Source organism: Sminthopsis crassicaudata, chromosome 3 (assembly GCF_048593235.1).
Source record: "Sminthopsis crassicaudata isolate SCR6 chromosome 3, ASM4859323v1, whole genome shotgun sequence".
Taxonomy (NCBI): Eukaryota; Metazoa; Chordata; class Mammalia; order Dasyuromorphia; family Dasyuridae; genus Sminthopsis; species Sminthopsis crassicaudata.
The window spans coordinates 592,147,705-592,161,014 of NC_133619.1; positions in this window are offsets into that span (position 1 = coordinate 592,147,705).

Here is a 13,310-nt window from a genome sequence, read left to right on the forward strand (position 1 = left end):
CTTGCCAAACTGGGTATTATCTGAAGGGAAAAATAAGGCATAAAATAAGAAATGGTATGATTCCTGCAAGGGAAAGGGGGTGGAGAAGGAGGGAGAGATCAGATGACCTCTACATTTTCTTCCAGCTTTGAGATTCTGTCATTTCTATTATTTTAAGTTTTAAAAATCCAAAGATTTTTAAGTTTTTTCATGTTGTAGAATAAAAATATTTTAAGGTTCTAGAATTCTCTCCTCAGATTCTGGGATGCCATCACTCTATAAATCTCTTTCAATGATTTCACTTCATGTTTATTCTTCCAAAGAAAGGAGAAACAGAAGGGAATATATTGGGGCTGGAGGGGATGTCTATAAATCACAACACTTTCACAGGCTGGGGATCAAGTAAGATCTGCACTATGAAGGCATTTTGAAAGATAATTTACAAACAGAAATAGTTCTTGGCTCTAATAGTAATAATATCTTCTTAGTAAATAAACAGAAGTAGAAAAGAATCAATTGTACCAGGTTTGTTTGGATTTTTTTTAATGTTATGTCCTGCCCCCCCAAAAAATAGAATTTATCAAGGAAATTTTTAAAACATTCTCTTGATGGACCAGTATTCTGATCCACAAACATGGACTTTGCTTTCAAGTTACTTCAATGAAAAGGCATATATTAATCATCTACTATACATCCAAAAAAGATGCAAAGAAAGGCAAAAAGGGTCTGCTCTCAAGGAGCTCACATTCTAGTGGGGAATCAACATGCAAACAATTATATACAAACAGGATATAGACAGGAAACAGTAGGGATGATCTCAAAGAGAAAGCATTAAAATTACAAACTAGGAAAGGCTTTTTGAAGAAGGGGATTTAGTTGGGTCTTCAAGGCAAATGCTGGAACCAGGAGGGACCTTAGAACATAGAATTTCAGACCTTAATGGGATTTTTATACATAGAATGCTGGAGATTGGAAGGATTTCAGAACACAAAATATCAGGACCTTAGAACCCAGAATGTTAGAACTGGGAAGATCTTAGAGAACAGCATCTCAGAGATGGAAGAACCCTTCAAAAAAAAGAAGGCCCTCAAAATACAGCAAGTCAACTTGAGAGGGCTTCAAAATACAAAGTATCAGAGATGGAAAGACCTTAGGATACAAAATGTCAGAGTTAGAACTCAAGAGGAATCTTAGAACACAGAATGTCAGAATTGGGAAGACCTGTAAAATACAGAATGCCCTCATAATAAACTAAGGCAGCTAGAACCTCAGGACACAGAGTGCCAGATCTGCAGGGACCTTAGATCACAGAATGTCAGTATCCAGGGGGACCAAAGAACATAAAATATCAGAAGGAGCTTTAAGTCAGAGCTGAAAGGGACCTGAGAACCCAGGATGTTGAAACTAGGAGGGATCTTAAGATATAGAATAATAGATCCGAAAAAAAATTATCAGTCAGCTCAATTTCTTCATTCTCCAGAAGGGAAAAATTGACATCCACAGAAGGAAGAGGACCCCCTAAAGTCACACATCTAATAAGTATTCAAACTCAAAATATTTGGTTTTTCAATTCATTGATAGTTCCCCTCAGCAAACTACCACCTTATAACATAGAAATTTAGCACATAGAACCTTAGAATTTAGAAAGTCAGCATTGGGAAGGACCTTAGAATATAGAATATAAAAATATTGAAGATAGGGCATGTGATAAAGAATGCCAAAAGATAATGGCAGCTCACATTTACATGGTACTTTGCAAAGTTTTTTAGATGTGTTGTATGATGTTAGCCTCAAAATAACCCTGTTAGATACAACTATGACCTGCATTTTGCAAATGAGAAAACTGAGACTCAGAGGGATTAAGTGATTTTTACCCAGGGTCACACAGCTAATAAGTGCTAGAGGCATATCTGACTCCAAGTCTAGTATCATTTCTCTCTGAGAATAATTTTCCTCCCTGAAAAATACAGAAATGTGGAATATCAGAGTCAAAAAAGCTCTTTGAGGTGTTCTAAATCCAATCTTCTCATCTAAGAGAGAAGAAACTAAGAATTGAAAAATATCTTCCACTGTCACATAGCAACTGGGTGACTGAGCTAAAACAGGAACTAAGATGCTCTGACTTGCCACCCCAGTCTAATAAGTCCTTTTGAAAGGTCCCCAACATGGTATTTGTTTTTACTGCCAACCGCAGGGTGAAGAAGCTGAATGTTAGAAGGGGAGAGAACGTCACTGGGGGCTCCTGGGCACATGGCCTAATGGCCGGCCTTGCATCCGGTGTTATTGCTGGGCTGGCACTGGGCTCACAGTGGGCTGCTGGACGCCAGCATGGAAATGTTTTCATTTATGGCCTTCTGCATAACTATGCAAAAGAAGCCAAAGAATCCATCGGCAAAGAGGCACTCATGCATATTTGATCATCAGAAGCCCGGCCATCATTTAGGCTGCGGGCTTCCTGATGTGCAGTGGCCTAATAACAGCCCTGCTGAAGCAATTAATCTCCTTTAAATAAGTGCTCACAGGGGCTCTAGAGAGCAAACAAAAACCATCACTAAGAGATTTCCAACTAGGAGAGAAGGGAAGAGAGAAAGGATGGGCAGATCAATTAGCAAGAGAATATTTTCCTTTTCTTCTTATCTCCAGTACCCTTGATCTATTCAGTCCCCCATTGGTTACTAAAAATGGTGATGATGGTGATGATGGTGATAATGATGATGATGATGATGATGATGGTGATGGTGATGGTGGTAGTAATGATGATGATGATGGTGATAGTGATGATGATGATGATGGTGATAGTGGTGATGATGATGATGATGATGATGATGATGATGATCGGTGATAGTAATGATGATGATGATGGTGATAGTGATGATGATGATGATGGTGATAGTGGTGATGATGATGATGATGATGACAAGGGTGAAGGTGGTGGTGATGATAGTGATGATGGTGATGATGATGATGATGATGATGGGTGATGATAACAATAGCATACCTCCCATTTCTATATGGCTTTAAAGTTGCTATGGCTCTTTCTTCACTCACTCCAACCAGTGAGGAAGGTCTTTAAGGCAAAAGACAAACTCTTCTGCTTGATATTTAAAGCCCTTCACAATATAGCTATACCATCTTTGCTTGTAGTTCTATGCTTCTAATAAGCTGACATATTTGTTGTTACATGTACATGATAAGTCCTCTCCCACTTCCTTTCCCAGTCTGTTCATTATGCCTGAAGGCTTATTCTCCTGATTCCCACCTTTCAGAACTCCTTTCTAAGTGCTTCTCAAGTTTGGTTTCCATTAAGATGTCATTCCTGACTCCCCTAGTTATCTTTGCCAAGAAAATCCCAAATGGGGTCTAAAGAGTCAGACATGACTGAAAAAATGACTGAACAAAATTATTCTTATCCATGTCATGGTATAGTGAATAGCTGGTTAGCTTTGGAATTAGAAAGACCTGAATTCAAGTGCTGAATATGAAAAGCATAAATAATAAGTGAGTGAATGAATGAATGTTTACTATGTGTCAAGCACTTTACTGTATGTTAGGGATATAAATGAAAAAGCAAAAAAACGTTTCTGTCCTCAAGGAGCTTTCATTCTAAAGGAAAGAGATATCATGTATGGAGAAATGGTGGGTCAGGGAAAGGAATTATGATCTGGGAAATGAGATGGTAAAGTGAAGGATTGTTGAGTAAAGCGATAGAACTGTTTGTTAGCATTCTTTTCCCCAAAGTGATAGAAGTGTGGATTTTATTCCAGTTCTCAGAGCCAGAACTGGAAGGAGTAGGAGGAGAGGAGGTAAGTAATTTAACCTCTCAGTGCCCAAAGCAATGCTCTAAATTGCAGATCCTTTGTCAATCTGCATCAACAGATAGACTTTTCAGAGAAGTTCCCTAGACCAATGAACCATCACATCTGGATCCCCTAAAAATCCAAAGGAATATAATGAATATAAACCTAGGAAACTGTAAGGAAAGTTGGATAAGATCTTTCTGGTTTCAACCTAATTCAAACAGACAAACATTTCCTAAGGTCTACTACATGCCAGGCACTGGGAATACAACTACAAGCAAAAGAAACAGTCCTGCCCTCAAAGACCTTACCTTCTAATGAGAGAAGACAATACCAAAAAAAAGATATTTTTTAAAAAGCTGGTATGAAGTGGGCAGCTAGTTAATGGGGTTTGGGGAGGGAGGTATTTGGGAGATGTCAACAAAGTCTGAAAGGTCAGAAGAGCCAGGAAGAAAATGAAGATTGGCTGACCTAAACCCCTCTCCCAAATGTAAGCTCAGGGAGGAGCTCACTAATGGAAGAAAGGGGTTGGTATGGCAGATAGATATTTCAGAGTTAGAAGACCCCAGGGAAAGAAATATGTTCCAGGATGAGGAAGTCTCAGTGCTGAATAAGACTGCAGCTGAGGCACTGTAGCAAATAAGGAAAATCAGAGGCAAAGTCTGCCATGGGCCAAGCATTGTGCTGGGGATGCAAAGACCCAATGAAAAATTAGTACCTAGCTGCCCTCAAGGAGTTTACATTCTCATCCATAAGCCCCCTCCCCTCTCCAGGTGTAGAAAGATGAAAGTCACTTGTCCTAGGTGACATGAACAGCACATAGCAAAGAATCCAGCTGCTCTGGCTCCAAAATTCAGCCCTTTCCCATCCACTTCTCCCCAGAGTCAGTGCTTCCTGAGATCCAAATCCTCCCTTCACATGCCCACTAAGGCCATCTTGACTGAGTAAAAGGGGAAACATTCAATCCAGCTACTAAATCGATCATTTCAGTAAGTGAGCTTTCAAAGGCTCCCCCTGGCCCCCAAGTAATGGCCACTGGTAGAAATTAGCATCTAAATTCTTTTAAGGAAATCTAATCAGGCTCCCCTAGCAGGCTTTTAATGACAGAAGATATTATTACTGGGAAAAATCCAAAGGTAAGTGTTCCCAGGGTTTAGTTCATCCAAATGACCCCCGATCCTCACCCAGACGGGCCCTCCTGCCCTATCGATCAGGCAGAGCTGAAGTCACATCAGCCAGGAGAAAAGGGGATAGTTTATGCAGCCAGCAGGCCTCCCTTGAGGACAGGAGGTCAGGAGTGCAGGGCCCGGAGAGAAATGAGATGTTCCCTGAATCGCAAGAATTCTCAATGGCAAAGTTTACAGGAACCATCGACCATCCAGGCGGCTGGCTCACAGCCAGACCAGTTGTCAAGGATTAGATTAATTTTCATTCAATAGGAAAAAAAACCCACCCCATTAGTACAGTGTTGTGGCTGAGAGTTGAAACATATACGAACCATGAAGGTTCAGGGCTGATTTGGGTAAATACCCCGGAACATTCCAAGACTTTCTGTCCCCAACAAGATTTGGTACATCCAGGAGCATTTCTCTACTTTCTGTTCTCGTTAGATAGAACCCCCTAATTGGCAGTTTCCACACTGGCCACGAGTCTGGAAACTGCCAATTTGGGGGTTCTATCTAAAGAGAACAAAAAGTAGAGAAATGCCCCTGTTCATGGTTCCTGTAAACTTTGCCATTGAGAAGGTCCTGAGTCCAGATTATCACAAGATCACAATTTTCCAAGGGGAAGGTCCTTAGGGCTCATCTAGTCTAACCTCGTGAGAGGGAGGGATGTTGGCTTATTTTGTTTAGGACCAGATCTTTAATTTCATTGATCTAGGGAGTGCCTAGTGAGGAAATGCACTCAGTCAGGTACAGGAACACGCTGCAATTGGTCTCAGAGAATTGTCTCTGGCACTGAGAAGTTAAGTCTCTTGCACAAACCAACCATGGGTCAGAGTATAACTGAGAACCAGATCTGTCTGCCTGTGAAGCTGGCTTTCTAGAACACCAGACTGCTCCATCTTTCAATCGAACAAACTGAGGCAGGTAACATCCAAGAATCCTTTCATTTGGCTTATATAAAGCCCTTCACCTGCTTTCCCAGGTTTATTTCACATTATCCCTTTCACACAGACGATATCGCAGCCTAACCAAACTCCTTACTGTTCAGTTAATAAAACCTTTCAGTTCCCACCTCCAGTCTTTGCACAGGCTATTCCCCATATCTGGCATACCTTCCTATTTTACCCTTGTCATTTAAAATGTTCAGTTTTCTTCAAGGCTCATATTAAATGTCACTTTCTTTACCTCCTCCTGATTTCCTATTTTTTAATGTCATACACACACACACACACACACACACACACACACACACACACCTCCCTTTTTACATATTATAAGCACACATACACACAAAATTGAATATAAGCTCCCTAAAAACAAAAGCTTTTTATCTTTGTGCTTCCAAGCACCTATTACAGTGATTGGCATTTTTAAAACATTTTCATCTACCCCTTTGTATTTTATTTACGTGGAAGATTCCAAATATGGAGGACTGGACTTCTAAGACTGTTTTCTAGTTCTAAGTTTGGGATCCTAAAAATAATTACTAAGTTATTTCTACAGAGCTTTTCCTGAAATCAGGAAGACCTGAGTTCAAATCCAAATTCAATTGCATTATTAGCTGGGTAACATTGGACAACTCATATGATATGTCTGCTCAGTTTCCTCATCTGTAAAGTGGGGATAATAATGCCATTTACATTCCAGGGTCATTGTGAAGATAAAAAATTAGAAAATAATTTTAAAGTGCTTCTTAAAAACTTAAAGCACTATCATTGTTGTTCATCCTTCATACTTATAGAGGACCAAAATGACAAATTGAGGTTGGGGTATGAGAGAGGTCTTGACTCAGGCATGAAATAGATTTAAGAGAGGCAGCTTTGCACAAAGTCATCAGCCTCTTTCTCTCTTCCAGTCATTAAATCCAGTGGTAAAACAAAAGTCAAGATGACTGTCGCTGGCCCCGGGACAGAGTAGATAACCCTGGTATCTTTGATAAATGACCAAGTTCCAGTTTTCATGCTTCCACCATCTTCATGGCCTATTGAAACAGATTGTTCTCATCTACCCATTCCACTGCTGAGGGTGCATGAGGTAGACATTGCCCTAACTCACCAATTATGTTAATACTAACCATCATTACTGAATACAGTTATTACAATGAAAGCTCTTTGTTGAAATTCCATAAAAGTGAAAACTATTGTAGCTATCATTACTACAGTTCACAAAGCACTCCATTCTCTATAGCCTTGCCAGGTTGGTAATGTCAATCTTACTAATCCCCATTTGTAAAATGAGGAAATTAAAACTCATCAATATGAAGAGATTTGCTCATTGTTGTATAGCAAATGAGTGACATTTGAGCTTAGAAACCTCAAAGTCCACAACTCTTTTTCCTACTCAGTGTTGCTTCCTTCAATATGCTTCCTCACCTCACCTACCTCATTATTTCATTGTAATTAACCCATTGGGTGCCTACTGAGCATGGGTCATGGAGAAGACCAGGCCCTAAACATAATCAATAATAATAATCTTCCACTGACACCCTTCTCTGATATCTCAGCATGAATAGCCCTGTTGGGCTTTGCTATGGGATATAAGCTTTGGGTCCTCCCCAGATACTGAGAGAGGAGGGTGGTCACCACAGGTTACATTATTTGGCCATAGCCACTTATAAAGAGTATCTACTAAGAAATGGGAGATTTGAGAAGAGGGAAGGAGAATTAGCATTTATATCATACCTGTTATGTGCCAAGAGCTTTTTAAAAATATTATCTTATTTGATAGTTTTATTATCCCTATTTTACAGTTGAGGAAAGTGAAACAAAAAAGAGATTAAGGGAACTCAGGTCTTCATAATTCCAGTGCTCTATCCATTGGGCCACCAGTTGGCATGGCATTGATAACAGGAGCAGTCACAATGAGGAAATCATGATTCACTTTCATGACCAGAATATGAAGAAAGGAGTAAATCACGCTACATGAGAAGTGCTTGAGGATATCTAAGAATGGAGAAGACTTAGGAGGAATATGATAGTTGCCTGAAAATAAGTGAAAAAGGATCAATATTTGAAAGATAGTATTAAAGAAAAGGGTTTAGACTTAAATCTTCTTGGCCACCTTGGAAAAAACAGCAGCAATGGGTAGAAGTTGGGGTAGAGAAGATTCAAATCTAAGGAAAATCTTCCTAACAATGGTAGGTGTTCAGAAGTAGAATGGCTACCTTGGAGGATTGCCCTTCCTGAAGGCCTTTGAACAGAGGTTAGATGCTGACTTATCAGAAACTCTGTCAAAGAATTCCTTCTCTCTTCTCTCTAAGTTTCCATGATCCTTCTTTGTGCTGGTTCTTCCCCTACCTGTAAAATTTAATTATTATTAAGCAAAATAAATAAATAAATAAATGCTAACTGCCCTGGTAGAGTCTATAAAGCTAAGTATTAGAAATAATTATGAGCGTAAACATGGTTACAACTAGAGAGGGTTAAGAGTCTTCCTTTTCATGGCAGCGAGGTGGTACAGTGGATAGAGCACCAGACCGGAGTTCAAATCTGGTCTCAGACACTTAACACTTCCTAGCTGTGTGACCCTGGGCAAGTCACTTAACCCCAGCAAAAAAAAAAAAAAGTCTTTCTTTTCTTATTGGATTCCATAATGCTGCCCCACATTACCACCATAATCTCCATATCAGCCTCATTACAACTATGTAAAGGATATAAAGCAGGGATTCCTGTCCCCATTTTACAAATAAGGAAAATGAAGCTCAGAAAAAAAAAAGAAGTTACTTGTCCATGTTTACTTAGAAAGAGTAGGTCGTTGGACCAGGTCTTTCGACTCCACATCCCCACAACTCTGTTCTACTACCTCTTGAATGAAGGCGATAAAGCATGGTCAAATCTAGAGTCAGGAAGACCTGGGTTCAAATGCTGACTCTGAAACCTAATAGCTATGTGACTTAAGAGTTCTCTCCATAGCTCTAACACATTAAATCTGCTTTTGATGACAAATGTCACCTCTTCCAGGAAGTCTTCCATCATTCTCTCCTCCAAACTAGAAGTAAATGTTCTTCTCTTTACTAAGCAGCAGAGTCTAGGGCTATGGACACAGTGCTAAACAGGCAGTCAAATCCTCTGGCTTTGTGGACAACACAAGCTGCTTAACCTCTCTGTCTCTCATAGATTTAGAACTAGAGAGTATCTTAAAGGTCATGTAGCCCAAACCTTTCATTTTATAGATAAGGAAACCGCAGCCTATAAAGGAGATGTGATGTGTTCAAGGCCATAAGGCTTAGTGAGTGGCAAACAAGGAGTTCTAACCCAGCTTGCTCATCTGTAATATAAGAATGATAATACCTGTACAACCTACCTCCCTGGGCTGTGGAGGCTTAAATAAGATAATCTATCTAAAGCATTATATAAATAGCAATTGTTCTACGCGTTCCATCTTTTAAGAGTCTCAGAGCCCAGTCGAAGCACTTGAGAGAAGAAGGCAAGTGTGTAAAGTATCGGGGATTATCCTTGCCCCTCCATTACTGAGTGTACCATGTTTTTTAAACTGAAATTTTCCAGGCCAGTGGCTTATGATATAGCCGAGCATTTAGGCAAAGAAACATGAGGAAGCTAAGCACGAGCACAAGCATGATGATTTGTCTACAAATGCGGCTTTCGGTTCCTGCCGATGAATTGCTCTGAAAATGTCATTGTGATGACCAACAGTGTAATGGAAGCAAGCAGAGTGTCCTCCCCATCTCTTCCTGACTTCTGAAGCAATGAGGGCCATGGGCTCCAGCGCCCAGAGTCATAGAGAATGAGAATTAGAAGGAAGCTTGAAGGCTGGTGAGAAACTAAGGCCTTCCCAAAAAAGTAAAGTAATCTGCCCCAAGTCATATAAGTAGCAAGCATAGGATTCATATAAATAGCAAAGGTAGAATTAGAGTCAGGCCTTTCAACTCTACACCTAATGCTTTTTCCATTTTCTTCTCAATGTCCTGCCTTCTTTCCTCTCAATGATAACCTATTTATCTAGAGAACCTGGGAAAATAAATGGAAGTCCACTGACTCTATGTCATCAGGAGAATCTCTAGGAGGTTCTCTACAACTCATCCATCTCAGACTTCCCCAAAGTAATAAATAAACATCAGAGTCATGGGATTTGAACTGAGTTCCTCTGATGCCTGGGCTAGTGCTCTTTCCATTATACCATGAAGGTCCCCTGGATATTATGCTAGCAGAGTATGAAAGCCAACTACAGTATAACATGCTTCAAAAATGTAAAATCTGAATTTAAGTCCCAGCCCTGCCAGTCACTTGTCATGTTTGATCTTCAGGAAGTTACTTCCCCTTTCTAGGACTCATTGTGTAAATAGGAAATGATAATCTCTTGCCTGCCTCAATCCCAGAGGCATTGTAAGGATTAAACAAAATAATAAACTCAAAAGCACATTGTAATCATAAAATGTTCCATGAGTGAGCTATTGCAATTATTGCTACTAATAATAATTATATGTTTAAATTTATGACTTAAAATATGGTCAGTAATAAAGGATAATGAAGGCTAAATTTGCATGTTAAGAATAATGATGATAATGATAACAATAAGAATAATAGCTAGCCTTGGCTCTATTTTGTTACACATTTTTATCAATATTTTGGATTAAAGCATAGATGGCATGTATGCTAAATTTGCAGAATTTGGGAAGTATAGCTAATATGTTGGATAGAAGAGTCAGAATCCAAAACAGGCTAGAAGGGTGGTGCAAATCTAATAAATTGAAGTGTAATAGGCATAAATGTAAAGTTGTACACAGGCACAAAAATAAATTTCATGAGAATAGGATGGGTGCTAGAGAGCCAAATAATAGTTCTTATGCCATTAAATTCAATAAAAATAATTTAATAAGCATTTACGAATTTAATTAATGTATAAATTGGGAGACAAAGCCAAAAAGCAGATCCAAAAAAAAAGATCCAGGAATCTTAGCAGACCTCAAGCTTAATATGAATCCATAGTACAATGTGGTGGACAAAAAAACTAATAAGCTTATAGACTTGATACAAGGTTAATGACCAGAACAGGAAAGGTGATAGCCCTATTCTACTCTGTCCTGATCGGATCACATTTAGAAAATTGGATTCAGAACTGAGTACTACTCTTTAGGAAAGATATTGGTAAGCTGGACTATATCAATAGAAGATCTCAGGGACCTTGCCTCCCAATAGTCAGTTAAAAGAAGTCAAATCCTTTAGCCTAGGGAAAGGAAGACTCCAGTTCAGAAAAAAATCCAGCATTCAAAATTCCAAAGTGGATCTTAAAGAGGAAAGTTTCTTTTTTATTTTTTTCTGCTTCCCAGTAGGAACTATCATCACTTGTGCTAATAATGCAGGTGCCAAGAACCTATGAAAGAACTTAAGGGGCAATTTAACAGGCTTCCTATAACTGGTGTTGGTACTGGGGACATGCAGTGACTACAGGCAAAAAAGGGGAGACCAGAGTTCCAAAAGAAGGTACATTCAGTAGTGAAAATAAGGCAGTGGGAGAGAGAAAATTTATCAGAGAAAAGATAGTGTGTTCCTATAATCAGAAGGCAACATAGAGGATCATATTAAATAATAAAGGGGAGAGGGAAGGTTCAGCCATAACACAGTCTATTGCCGAGAAGTGTTCTGGCTTGTGACCCAGGGTTGCATCCAATACTGGCTCCATTCTCTTACAATCCCTTTTTTTAAAATCCCTCATTAAAGGGTCTGTCTATCTATTTATCTGCCTTCTTGACTTGAGTCCTTTTTTTTTGCCCTGATTTTTCAAGGGCATTGGGTTCCAAAGATTAACTTATGCTTTTCTTCTTCTAACAGTTTGAGATTTATCCATCTGTCTTCCAAAAGTAGGACCATCCACTTGGGCTTAAATCAATCCACTTCAATGTATTAATGAAATGATAGAATATTGGCCTTTTATTAGCCCAATGAACAAATAGTACCTGATGGGTAATCCTAGTAATATCATGTAATGCCCTATATACCTCCTACCCTCTTTTTTTTCTGTTGCTTCCTGGTGTCAATGATTTGGTAAATTGAAATTTTTCCGTTGTGTTGTGCTGCCAAGCAGTAGAGTGACAGCAGTGCATTTGTGTTGGGTTTGCTCCTTATAGAGCAGGAAGACACTAACTAGTGTTTTCAGACTGCAGTATAACTTATTTATGAGAGATTGAAGGTACCGAATACTCTGGGTTCTTTAGGGGAAGAAAATACTTATCAAGATGCTTATCATGTCTTAGAAAATACTTTTCTATATTTGTGGCAGCCTTCTTTGTTGTGGCCCAAAACTGGAAACTGAGTGGATGCCCATCAATTGGAGAATGGCTGAATAAATTGTGGTATATGAATATTATGGAATACTATTGTTCGGTAAGAAATGACCAACAAATGATTTCAGAAAGGCCTGGAGAGACTTAGATGAACTGATGCTGAGTGAAATGAACAGGACCAGGAGATCATTACACACTTCAACAACAATACTATATAATGATCAATTCTGATGGACGTGGCCTTCTCCAACAACGAGATGAACCAAATCAGTTCCAATAGAGCAGTAATGAACTGAACCAGCTACACCCAGTGAAAGAACTCTGGGAGATGAGTGTGAACCACTACATAGAATTCCCAATCCCTCTATTTTTGTTTGCCTGCATTTTTGATTTCCTTCACAGACTAATTGTACACTATTCCAAAATCCGATTCTTTTTGTACAGCAAAACAACTGTTTGGACATGTATACATATATTGTATTTAATTTATACTCTAACATATTTAACATGTATTGGTCAACCTGCCATCTGGAGGAAGGAGTGGGGGGAAGGAGGGTAAAAGTTGGAACAAAAGGTTTTGCAATTTTCAATGCTCAAAATTTACCTATGCATATATCTTGTAAAATAAAAAGCTATAATAAAAAAAGAAAATACTTTTCTAAATAGGTGGACACAGGGGTCTCAGAAGGCAGACTTAGACCTATTTCCAATTTATCCTATCTGTGGCTTATTTAATATGTTGTCTTCCCCATTAGACTGTAAGCTCCTTGAGGGCATGCACTGTCTTTTGTCTTTCTTTGTATCCCCAGAACTCAGCATAGTTACTTGGAACATAGTAAGTACTTAATGACTGAGTGAAAATGTCACAGGAAAGAGGAATTTGGAGAGAGGAATTGTCCTATTTGGCTCCTGAGGGTAACTCCAGCAGCAGTAGGGACAAATCATAGAGACAGCGAATGACTCAATCCAAAGGAAAACTTCTTAACCAGGAGAGTTAATTGTAAAGTGAAATGGGTTATCTCAGGAGGAAGTGAAATCTTCAGAAACAAGATAACCAATGAAAATATCAAAGGTAGGAATAGAATGGGCTATCTCAGGAGTCATCACCAGCAGTCTTGAAACAGAAGA